Source organism: Tachyglossus aculeatus, chromosome 24, assembly GCF_015852505.1.
Source record: "Tachyglossus aculeatus isolate mTacAcu1 chromosome 24, mTacAcu1.pri, whole genome shotgun sequence".
NCBI lineage: Eukaryota > Metazoa > Chordata > Mammalia > Monotremata > Tachyglossidae > Tachyglossus > Tachyglossus aculeatus.
This window is the reverse complement of record NC_052089.1, coordinates 14,340,585-14,353,618: the sequence shown is the minus strand read 5'-3', so window position 1 is coordinate 14,353,618 and position 13,034 is coordinate 14,340,585. Positions and strand designations below refer to the sequence as shown.

General features: G+C 40.9%; 1 non-coding gene across 1 annotated transcript; it reads right to left on the bottom strand.

Moving 5' to 3' along the window:
* Nucleotides 1-10,598: 10,598 nt before the first annotated feature.
* On the bottom strand, nucleotides 10,599-10,669 carry TRNAG-CCC. The gene has a single exon. It is a non-coding gene; the product is annotated as a tRNA-Gly (tRNA).
* Between the last annotated feature and the right edge of the window lie 2,365 nt (nucleotides 10,670-13,034).

The following is a 13,034-nucleotide window of genomic DNA, read 5'->3' as shown; positions in this document are numbered from 1 at the left end:
CCCCTAAGCCGACAGGTAAGCTTCAATCATTGCCTCTAGTCTGCCGCGGAAGCCATGGGTACTAACTACACAAGCAGAAGGAATTCCTCACCATTGGCTTTAAAGCACTTAATCCCCTTACCCCCTGCTACCTCACCTACTCTTCTACTATAAGCCAACACGCACACTTGGTTCCTCTAATGCTAAACTTCTCGTTGCATCTCGATCTCCTCTCTCTTGCCGCCGACCTCTCGCCCACATCCTACCTCCTCATATCAGACAGATGATTGCTCTCCCCCACTTCAAAACCTTATTGAAGGCACATCTCCTTCAAGAAGCCTTCTCTGACTAAGCCCTCCTCTCCTCTTCTCCCACTCCCTTCTGCGCCGCTCTCACTTGCTCCTTCATTCACCTTCCCTCCCATCCCCACAGCACACATGCATATATCTGTAATTTATGTATTTGTTTATCTATTTATTTATATTAATGTCTGTCTCCCTCTCTGGACTGTGAGCTTGTTGTGGGCAGGAATGTGTCTGTTGTTATATTGTACTTTTCTAAGTGCTTAGTACAGTGCTTTGCACACAGTAGGTGCTCGATAAATGAGCATGAATGAATGAATGTGCAAAGTCACTTTTTGAAAGAAATATTGGGTAGAAAACTGGAGCAAGAAGGGAGAAACCAAGATGTTAAAGGGTCTGAGGAAATTAACTTCTTGCTCAGGTCTCAAGAAGAGTCCCAGCATATCAGATTGGTTTTCTCTGCAGAAAGATAGCCAAGTCTGATCAGGCACAAAGAGGTTAATGGAAGCGAAGTGGGGGAAGGCAAGAAGGAAGGGAGGTGAAGGCATAACTAGGTAGCTGGTACAGCTGGAGATCATTAATAGCAATCAAGGGCCACTATAAACAAGGCAGCAGGAAACAGAGAGGCTCTCTTTTTCTGGCTTGGTAGTAGGAGCCATCTGGACAAGGGGAATTTGGCTTTTGTTAGAAACTCCAGTGGAGTAAGTCCCTGCAATAAACAAGTTAAGTCCTTCTTGCACTGGAACAGATTGAATTATCAGTAAAATGGAAACAACCTGAGCCAGAGGTTCTTAACCATCTATAAACAATGCAAAGGTGATTCTTTTTTAAGCAGGAGAAGAAAGGTCATGAAGCATTCCTACAAAGTGAGCCTAATTTGACTTTGAGGAAACCCTTCCAGAGCATGAAAAGTAGCAGCCTCTGGAAGGCCATTCCGAAAGGCATCCCAGATAACTCCACTGTTCTGTGTTTCAAAATAAATTGGAAAATGCACTGAGTGGGGAAATGGTCAGTCTGAAATAAATTTGCCTGAGGGGGTTGCCTTTCCTACAACAAGTGTTCTTGGATTTACCAGAATGAAGCTGTATCCTCATCCCTCTTCTCCCCACTTTTCTCCATCCCCAGATGGATCCGTCTAATACCTCTCTTCCCCAAAGGGGAATCGGCACTACTAAGGGGATAGGTTGATTTACCTGTCTCCATTGATATCTGTACTGGAATCTGGCTAATTAGCTACCTTTCATATTTGTAGATTGGAAGGTCCCTCAAGATGTCCTGGATGGCTAATTGTTACCTGCCTGAGAACAGGAAACTGTATCAGATTGATTACTAGAGGTCTCCTCATCCCTATGTTTCTCCCTGAATTTTTGACATCTGGTCTAGCTCCTTTCCCAAAAGTAGATTGATGCCCAAACTACTGAGAACTCATTGCCCTTCTGTCAGGAAGGTCTTTCTTGTGTCACCTTTGCACTTGGATTTCCACCATTTTTTTCACCCCTCCCTCAGCCCCACAGCACTTACATACATCTTCATAATTTATGTATTACTATTAAGGTCTGTCTCCCGCTCTGGACTGTAAACTCATTTTGGGTAGGGAACGTGTCTATCCACTCTGTTATATTGACCTTTCCCAATTGCTAAGTACCATCTTCTGCATACAGTAAGCACTCAATAAATATGCTTAATTGATTATCAAACTCCCTCCTGATGTTATTGTTCTCTGAAAATAGAGAGCGACTAGTCATCATCTACCTCTTAAAAAAGTCCAGGCATTGAGATACCTCTTAGCCTTCCTTTTCTCCAAGTTACATAGCCCTTTAAAAAAGAGAAATCCTTCCTCCTAGAACTTGATGTTTTTTCTCTGGCTTTCATTCTCAGTTGCAAAATAGTAATAAACTCTGATGTTAAACTCTGACCTCTCTGTATCCTGATTTGGAAACTTAAATTCAGTGTGCATAAAAGTCAAAAAGCTGAGTGGATAATCCCAAATGCATTGGAGCTTTTGAATGCAGTGCTTTTGAGTAACTAATTGAAAATTAACAACGTGGAGACATTTATTGCCGCTGTTAGGTGAATAGTCTAACCTAAAAAAATTTCAATGAATGATGATCCCATAGGGCTGAATTTGAAGCCCCAGAAAGTGGATTTTGAAAGTGACAGAAGAAATGAGAGATAGGATGCTTTTACAGGTTGTGATAGATTCGGTTCAATAAAGCTAATAAAGTTGAGGGATTTTAAAATAGTAAGTGTGTGATGATGGTCTCAGTCTGCATCAGCAGAAGCAGATTCTCATATTATTAAGGTGTACCAGCCATTGGGAACTAATTGGGCCTCCTGTTGAACCACTAGGAGACAGAATCACCTTCTTACATCCAGACTTAGTTCACCAGATGGAGTTTAATCCTTATGAATGTGAGCTGTGTAAGGGGGACCCTTGTATCTTGGTTGTGATTGTTCTGTGAAAAACAGAAGGTCTTAGTCTTCAAGAATGTCAAACACTGTTTTAAGAAAAATGTGAGATGGGAAGGTAAGGGAACCCCTCTTTACATGATAAGAAAAAGCTAATGATCCCTGATGGATTTAGGTGACAACTTAATATATATTATATATACATTACATTACAAAAATCCCATTGAAACTGCAGAGATGACAGAAGCATTTTAATAGGATATGCTAATATGTGAGCTCATCACGGGAGGGGAATTTGTATGTTTATTGTTTTAGTGTACTCTCCCAAGCACTTAGTACAGTGCTTTGCACACAGTAAGCAGTCAATAAAACGATTGATTGAATGAATGAAAAATGATTGAGCTCATTAATGAGTTTAGGAAATCTTTCTTCTCCAATCACACGTACTTCCATGCTTCCACACCCGATAATAATAATAATAATAATGATAGCATTTATTAAGTGCTTACTATGTGCAAAGCTCTGTTCTAAGCGCTGAGGAGGTTACAAGCTGATCAGGTTGTCCCACGGGGGGCTCACAGTCTTAATCTCCATTTTACAGATGAGGTAACTGAGGCACAGAGAAGTTAAGTGACTTTCCCAAAGTCACACAGCTGACCAGTGGTGGAGCCAGGATTTGAACCCATGACCTCCGACTCCAAAGCCCGGGCTCTTTCTACTGAGCCACAATGTACCCAAAGGTTCAAGAACATGAGAAGAGAATGTTCTAGTATAAAGAGCACAGGTCTGGGAATCAGAGGATCTGGATTCTAGTGCTGACTCTACCGTTGTCTGCTGTGTGACCTTGGACAAGTCACTTAACTTCTCTGTGCCTCAGTTGCATTATCTGTCAAATGCTGATTAAAAACCTGTTCTCCCTCCTACTTAGATTGTGAGTCCCATGTGGCACAGGGACTGTGTCCAACCTGATGAACTTTTATCTACCCTGGTGCTTAGAACAGTGGTTGACACATAGTAAGTATTAAATAAATACTATTCAAAAACAAAAACAAGCCTGCCAGAATCATATTTGACTTTTGCACTGAACTTAAAATCAAAATCATTTTTGTGTAAATTGGTATCATTCCCTGGTTCTTCTATCCATATGCATTTTAAATCAGGTGCAACAGAACACACCAAATTCCCTCCAAGGGAAGCAGAAAGAATTTCTTCATTCTCATTTTCTCTGTCTCCCTCCTGGGCAACAATTATAATTTGCTTGGAATGCAGTTTATTATGATTCATCAGACACATTTCCCCAAGGTGTCATTACCTAACACCTATCTAAATATTTTTTCTGAGAATTTTAATGTGGGGGAAATAAATAAGGAGAGTTTGAGTATGACTAGGAACAATATCTTTTAAAGTCCCAGGTTCTTGCAGGTAAAAGAGCACCTACTCTAATGGATTGACCCTCTGTTCTCAGTGACTGCAGATCCAGGAACCACTGGGACCTGTAAACTGATTCTGTGATTACAGTTGACTTTCCAGATCTCTTTAGTATTGGACTTTGTACACCAAGGGAGGGATTTGCTTACCTTAAAAAGAGTAATTACTCTTGGTGGAGAAGAAAAATTTGGGCCCTATTTTCCTGTAACCACCAACCCTGTCCACTCTTTTTGTTAGAAGGAGACATTGGCTAGTAAATGGTGGAGAGACATTGCCCTATGAGCTGTCCACCTCTGGAAATAAGAGGGGAAAATAGTCTGCCTCCTGAAAGAAATGTCAATCACTTTCAGTCTTCTTCACAAAAACCTATTTCAGTCTGTTTACACACATTTGGAGAGCTGGAGTGCTTCAGTCAAGCGAAAGTCAAGCTACCAAATTCAATCTGGATAACGCACGCAGGAGAAATGTAATAGTGAATCCGACTCATATCTTTGAAATAAAGCCGGTATTGCTAAGTATATTGGAGATTTAGCATGCAATGGTTCTTCTTTGGCTTCAGAGCATTCCAGGTTGAGGCTGCAAAAGAGACCTGGAGTTTGCAGAACAGAAAATTGGGAAGCAGTGTGCTTTCCTAAAATTTCTCCTACCAGAGTGGATTCCAGGTTATTAGGAGTAATAATAATGATGGCATTTGTTAAGCGCTTACTCTGTGCAAAGCACTGTTCTAAGTGCTGGTGGGTGGGCGTTTGTCTTTTGCCATGGCCTTATCAGTTTCAGAGTGGGATGTGTCTTACATCTGCCACATTTATTGAGTGCTTACTGTGTACAGAGCACTGTACTAAGCACTTGGGAAGTACAAGTCGGCAACATAGAGAGATGGTCCCCACCCAACAATGGGCTCACACTATCTCATTACCGTGGCCTGTCCTGACACTGGTCCAAGGCTCCCAAAGGCAGGCTGTGCTAGCCCAGATAAAAGGAAAGGCAAAGCAACACTAATAGGAGTGGTCTGAGGGAGAAATGCTGGGACCAAATTAGGAGGTGCCAAATCCTTGAGGACAGGGGAAGTGCCGGGCTGACCTGCCCCCTATTCTGGAGTCAGGCTGATGCCCCTATCACCCAGTGTAGAAAGAAAAAGTGTGGGGTAGAGAAGAAAAGATTCACACTCCTCAGAATGTGGTAATCTGTGAGGGCTAGGGACAGACTGGAGTCAGGGATGTGAGCTCTTCAGTCTGCTTGGGGGCCAGGATTTACTTATATTGCTTCCTGTCTCCCTTTCTAGACTTTCGTGGTTCAGTGGAAAGAGCACGGGCTTTGGAGTCAGAGGTCATGGGTTCAAACCCCAGCTCGGCCGATTGTCAGCTGTGTGACTTTGGGCAAGTCACTTAACTTCTCTGGGCCTCAGTTACCTCATCTGTAAAATGGGGATTAAGACTCTGAGCCCCCTGAGGGACAACCTGATCACCTTGTAACCTCCCCAGTGCTTAGAACAGTGCTTTGCACATAGTAAGCACTTAATAAATGCCATGCCACTTAATAAATGGCATGGAACCTGTGTACTAACTCTATTTTATTGTAATAATAATAATAATAAAGATAGCATTTATTAAGCGCTTACTATGTGCCAAGTAATGTTCTAAGCACTGGGGAGGGATACAAGGTGATCAGGTTGCCCCACGGGGGGCTCACAGTCTTAATCCCCATTTTACAGATGAGGGAACTGAGGCCCAGAGAAGATAAGTGACTTGCCCAAAGTCACACAGCTGGCTATTGGCAGAGTCAGGATTTGAACCCATGACCTCTGACTCTAAAGCCCGGGCTCTTTCCACCGAGCCACGCTGCTTCTCTGATGCCACTCTGCTTCTATTGTACCCTCCCAAGCGCTTAGTACAGTGCTCTGCATAGAGGATACGCTCAGTGAATAGCAACAATAGACTGACAGTAGCTTGTTCACCCGGTCACACCTTTCAGGTGGGCTGATGCACGTACTCTTGCTAATCAATTTACGGCTCTATATTGACGTCGATGCTTCATGCAACCCAGGGTCTACCTAGACCATTTCTGCCTGATTCATCAGCAGACAAGAGAAGATAACAGGGAAAGTCTTATGAAGCAATTGAAGGCACAGATATATAAGTAATACATAAATTAAACATGTAAGTGTCACACGTGCTAAGGATAAAATTACAGTACATGAGTGCTAAAGGGTGTTGGTCTGATGCACATGAAGTGTTGTGAATTACTCGTGGAAGGCTTCCTAGAGAAAGTTACGTGTTCTTCTCAGAGTGGTATTGGCCTTGTTGGAAGTTTCTACAATCAATTTCTACAATAGATAACCGTTTTATGAGTAGATGTTCTTAAAAAACATTTTCCTTCTGCAAATTAGAGTTGATTCTCATGTGAGCGCCATGTGGGCCAGGGACGGTGACCAATCTGATTGTCTTGCATTTTGTGTCTACCCCAGTGCTTAATACAGTGGTTAGCATATAATAAGGGCTTAAGAAACACCATAATAATAATCATTATGATTATGATTAATAAAGAAAAAGCAAACATATTTAGTTACTAGGATGCTTAAGTTTGCTTTTATGTATGAACATTACAATGCATAGCAATCTATGGGATGATGTGCATCCAATGAATAGTACATCTATCAAGGCAGGACAGTAAGACATCTTAAAAAGAAGAGTGGTCCCATGAGTTACTAGGAGGGTAAAGCAAAGACTGCATCTTCCCATCTTTGCTCTGCTAGTAATTTACACACTGATCCTGGGTGGTGTTTCTGTTTCAGGACAAAAAAGTAGGGAAGGAAATATTGTTCTGCTACACGGTTTAGATATATCTTATTTTTCTCCAAATTAAGAGTTTAGCTTTTAAATATGAGAAAATTGAGAAGCTGCATGGCCTAGGATAGAGCTCAGGCCTAGGAATCAGAAGGACTTGGAGTTCTAATTCCAATTCCAACACATCTGCTGTGTGACCTTAGGCAAGTCACTTCACTTCTCTGTGCCTCAGTTACCTCATCTGTAAAATGGGAGTTAAGACTGTGAGCCCCATGTGGAACATGGACTGTGTCCAACCTGATGAGTTTCTATCTACCCCAGTGCTTAAAATAGTGCCTAGCACATAGTCAGCGTTTAACAAATACCATTTAAAAATGGATGTAATGTTGTACTAATGAAGACACTGTCTAGGAGAACTTCTCCCACAAGACTGTAAACTCCTTGAGGGCAGGGATCATGTCTACCAACTTTTTTGTACTCTCCCAGGGATTTCTTACAGTGCTCTGAATATAGTAAGTGACCCATAAATACCAATGACTGATTCTTCCCCCTGGACATTTTTTTGCCACGGGTAGGGGTTGCCTGTATCCACTATGCAGCTGCTTTTTGACTTGAACAAGTGGAAAGAATAGATTTATTTTGTGAGTGAGCAGCAACACCCCTATTCTATCTTCCAATTTGTTAGAATCCCTTTGTTTTACAAAGGCCCAGCATTTTAGCCATGTGAAAAGCATGGTTCCAGTCAAGTTTCTAGCTCTAAGCAATAATTTACAGATCTTTGTTGGTCAGAGAACTGAAGTTAGAGCACTTAAAAGCTCAAGCAAAAAGACAGGGTGCTTTATACTCCAGCCAATAACACTGCAATTAACAGGAAAGAGGCCAGTTGCTCTTCAGGTAGGGTCTTTTTTATAGGCAATCATATAATGTGATTGCCAAGAACAGATTTATAATGGTGCTTAATGTACACTGGAGCTCTGATACCTCTGTGAAGTAAACTAAATAATCAATTCTTCAATAGCTTTTTGCTTAATGTAATAAAAAGGAGAACCCAGAGGACCTGAAGAACTTGAAGTGTGTTGCAGATAGTAAATTTTACACCTTTCCCGCTAAGGGTCAACTAAAGATATCAGCCCCATTTTGCAGCCAAGAAAACTTAAGTCTAGAAAAGTCATATGATTTGCTGAAAGTCACCCTAGCAGAGAGCTAGTGACCAATCTATTGCCACCTGACTCACAAAATGTGAACCCCTTCCCTCCATCCACAGTACTTAGCAGATATTAACTATCTAAAGTGGACTTCCATTTTACTGGACAAGATGTATACTGTGAGACCAAACAGGCAATTATAGCTGGACTAGAAAAGGGTCAAGTGACACAATACTCATGTTTACTTGAGAATCAATCCGTTTGATGTTAGAAATCCTCACGGAAGTCACTGTGACTGTCCCGTGATTGTTGGTTTGATTTTTTTTCTCTTCCAAAAAGAAAAAAAAGCCAGGCCTTAATACTGCCATGTTGAATTGAAAACCTGTCATAGGAACATTTGCAAATGATGCGGTTAGCATGACCACGGCTTGACCCCAAATTTAATTATGTGTAAAATGATAAATAAAACATAAAGAGCTCCTAACTTAATTAAAATGGTGAACATTAAATGGGATCCATGGATGACATATTTAGGAACTCCCATAATTCTACAGGCGTATTCTGTAAATACAGTATTTTTCTTTGCCTAACACACTGCACCATTCATGAATGAGAGCGTGCGACGATTGATGTAAAATCTTACCCAAACCAGGGATGTTGTTTTCTCCACACAAACACACTATTCAAGACCATTACACAACTTCTTTATTAAGCAGTCTAGGCTAATACAGCGATAATGTGACTCGAGAAGCAATTCCTCATTCACCTTGTTTGCAACTAGAAATTTTATGCTTTGACCTTTGGGGACTAAGGGCAAAGTTCTTGCCATTCAACCTTTTTCATGAGGCCAATTCTGAGAGCTTGTACTCTCCAATGTGCTTGATTCAGTGCTCTGAACACAGTAAGCACTCAATAAATACCACTGATTGAGTGACTGAACTGTGTCTTCCATTGCTTTCTTTCCCGAACTTTGCGTTAACACTTTTGACTAGGAGTATTAAATGATGGTTTGCAAATGGTCATGTCTGGAAGGCATTATGGGGAATGGGCCTTTCCAGCCTTAGGATTCTATGCATTTTTCTCCTCTGCTCTTTTTATCTCTCTCAAATGCAGTGTATTTCTCACTTTCAACTTGATGTTGATTATGATTATGGTGGTGCCAATCGCACATGAGTCTAATTTTTCTTGTGTTTAATTTATCTCTAAATAACAAACTCCCCAAATGACCTTTCTGATCGTGTCATGGGCCTTGTCAGTTTAAGGAATACTGCATTACAGAGGTTAAGACTTTCCTATTAGAGAGGGTGGAAGTTTGTACAACAGGAATTATGTCTTGGTTTACTGCACCCGGCCTTCCTCTGCCATGGATCTTGCCACCAAGTTCCCTGGGTCAGATAAAGTGCCTCAGGAGCAAATGGTGGGATCAGAATCCTTCAGAGAAATTCGTTAGTTCCCGGCCAGTTCTCACCAGCTGATGTTACATGTAGTTTGGGGGTCCATATTTTTCAATGGCTATTGATGGGTAAAGGTTTGGACCCTCAGTGGCTAGAAGAAAAGTCAACATGGACCTCATGTTTTACCCTCCCTGTCCTGAGGTCTGCTCCTTTTCTTGGCCTTTGTTTGTGGGGAGAGAGATGAAAAAGTGAAAAAATTACAACTATTAGAATGTTTTAGTGCAATTATTGGACCACTCTTTTCAGACAAATCTTTGTTTTATAGTACTAAGTCTAATGAAAAAACACTCATCGTGGGTTCAGTGCAATCATATTCACCTTCTCAAGCTTTCAGAATACTTTCTTGTTAACATTAATACCACAAAACCCCATTGGCCTAGTTTGTGTTGCAGCTTTTTGTTGCAACATTTAAAAACTCAGCTGCCCTTAAGCATACTCTGTTTCTGGGAAAGCATATTTCCTGTATTACCCCCCTCTAGACTGTAAACTTGTTTGGGGCAGGGAATGTGTCTGCTAATTCTGTTGTATTGTTCTCTCCCGAGTGCTTAGTACAGTGCTATGCACATAGTAAGTGCTCAATAAATACCATTGATTAAGTGATAGTTTCTTAGAGCCATTTATATCTGCTGTTGGTCCAGTGGAAAGAGCACTGCTGCCTGGCAGAGATGAGAAAATGTGAGGGATTCTAAGCAAAACACTATTACTATAATCAGTTCTTGCTCTTGAAGTTTCAGGACAGAAGCTCATCCGTCCTTCCCAGCTCACTGTGGGCAGGGAATGTGTCTGTTTATTGTTACATTGTAATTATTATTATTATTAACAATAATAATAATAATGACATTTATTAAGCACTTACTACGTGCAAAGCACTGTTCTAAGCTCTGGGGAGGTTACAAGGTGATCAGGTTGTCCCACAGGGGGCTCACAGTCTTAATCCCTATTTTACAGATGAGGGAACTGAGGCACAGAGAAGTTAAGTGACTTGCCCAAAGTCACACAGCTGACAAGTGGCAGAGCCTGGATTTGAACCCATGACCTCTGACTCCAAAGCCCGTGCCCTTTCCACTGAGCCACACTGCTTCTCTAAAAAGGGATTCTTGCATTGGCCGGGAATCGAACCCGGGTCACCCGCATGGGAGGCGAGAATTCTACCACTGAACCACCAATGCTTTTCTGAACCACTCTCCCAAGGGATTAGTACAGTGTTCTGCACACCGTAAGTGCTCCATAAATATGATTGAATGAATGAATGGATGAAACTTGATCACAGGATCAAGTACGTCCTCCTCTAAATGCCTTTAAATGTAGCAAAGAATTTAATACTACATAACTGGCATATTTCAGCCTGTTTGCCACAGATGATAATTTCAGGAGGTGATAATGATGAATGTGAACATTTAAATATTCACAATATCTCTGAACTCTTTGCTCCATTCTACAGAATAAGTAACTGAAGCATAGAAAGGTTGTATGAGTACCGATGGAACTGCAGAAGAATCGGTTCTGTCTACATCTTGGTCCTTCTAACCCCTTCCCATATTGCTACTGCTGTAATTATGCCTGTTATTTTATAGTCCCTTCCGTTTAAGTAAGGAGAAATGAAGTTATGTAGGTTGGGTGAACCTCCAAATGGTCTCAAAAGATTGTTTTTTTAATTACTAGTCTGCTTTGGTAGCATTAGCTCATTAAATGCATCCTGCAGATCAAGCCTCCCTGAGATCAAGTGACTGATGAAGAGTAATTCAGAATGAATGAACTCTGCATTAGTGCATACTATGTACCACTTGAGAGAATTTATGAATAACAAAGTAGGGATAAAAATAAAATTAAAAATACAGCCCTGTAAGTCTAGATGGCTGTTGAGTGAACATGCAAGTTTAATGGCATCATAAAACATCACTTTCTTGACACATATTTTTGTGTATAAATTGCATACTCCCGGCACTCAAAGTTATGATTCATGTATTTCATGTCAGCATCCTTAATTCTACTGGCAAAGGATGCCAGCCTAAAATGTAAAACAGGGAGGAAAATAAAATTTTAACAAGTGGCAATAAAACTAATGAAATATAATCTCGAATATACTGCTCTAATTCAGCCAAAAACGAAACTCAATAACCCAATCCTACAAGACCAGGAAATAGACCAGGAAAACACATATTCATCATAGGAACATGGGCTATTCTAGAAGCAGAAATGAAAGCAACAGGCCTTATTATTGGACTTGTCTGAGCGGATGAGAATACTGGGGATGAAGCAGTGTGGCCTAGTGGAAAGAGCACAGACGTGGGAGTCAGAGTACCCGAGTTCTAATCCCAGCTTGCCTGCTTTATGACTTCGGGCAAGCCACTGAAATTTCCTCTGTGCCTCAGTTTCCTCAACTGTAAAATGGGGAGGAAATACCTGTTCTCCTTCCTACTTAAACTGTGAGCCCCATTCATGACAGGGACTGTGTCCAACCTAATTAATTTTTACCTTCCCCAGTGCTTAGAACAGTATTTGGCACATAGTAAGTGCTTGACAAATATTGAAAAAAAAAATCTCAGTTGGGATCATTTTGGTTCCATTTCCAAGCAGTGTGAACACCATTTTTTAAAACTGCTTGACAATAGAAATAACTTTTCGATCTGATGATTGTTTCCAGTTTGATAATCATGGGTAGGCCAGAAGAAAAATTCAGCGTGAGTTTAGAAGAAGTGAAGCTGGTAATTCAGTAGTCTTTCCACAAGGACTTTCCTAACCCTATTTGCATAATTTATTTGCCTATTTTCATATTACGTGAAGGCCTATATAGCCAGCTATCTGGTCTGAAGCAATTTTTGAGAGTTGAAAATTGGGCTTTGATTGTGTTGTGGTTAATTTTCTGGAAAATTTTTCGGTTCTCCACTCCTCCTTCTATCAGTAGATCCTATACCTCAGCAGAGAAACTGGGAAGATTGAAGAAGAATTGGCAGGAGGCATGGAAATAGGGAAGAAGGGTTTCCCAGAATTCTTTCAAGCCATAGGTTCTGTAATACTAAACTAGTAATCACTTTTTTTGCATTTATTACACATAACTTTTTCAGAAATTTTTTCCTCCCAATTTTCTGCACATCCAGGTAAGCTCCTTGTGGGCAGGGAACTTGCCTGTGAACTCTGCTGTATTGTGCTCTCCTAAATGCTTAGTACAGTACTCCACACATAGTATGGGTTCAATAAATAACACTGAATGATTGATCCAGGTGAGAAAGCAAAATACCGAAAGAACAAGTGTGAAGAATACGATGAGACTTCAGAGGAGCAAAACCAAGTTGTTTTTGTTCTGTTGTTTTTTAATGGCCAGCACTATTGTCAATTACCTTTGTCAATTATTCATTCATTCATTCAATCAATCGTATTTATTGAGCACTTACTGTGTGCAGAGCACTGTACTATGTGCTTGGGAAGTACAAGTTGGCAACATATAGAGACGGTCCCTACCCAACAATGGGCTCACAGTCTAGAAGGGGGAGACAGACAACAAAACAAAACATGTGGACAGGTGTCAAAATCGTC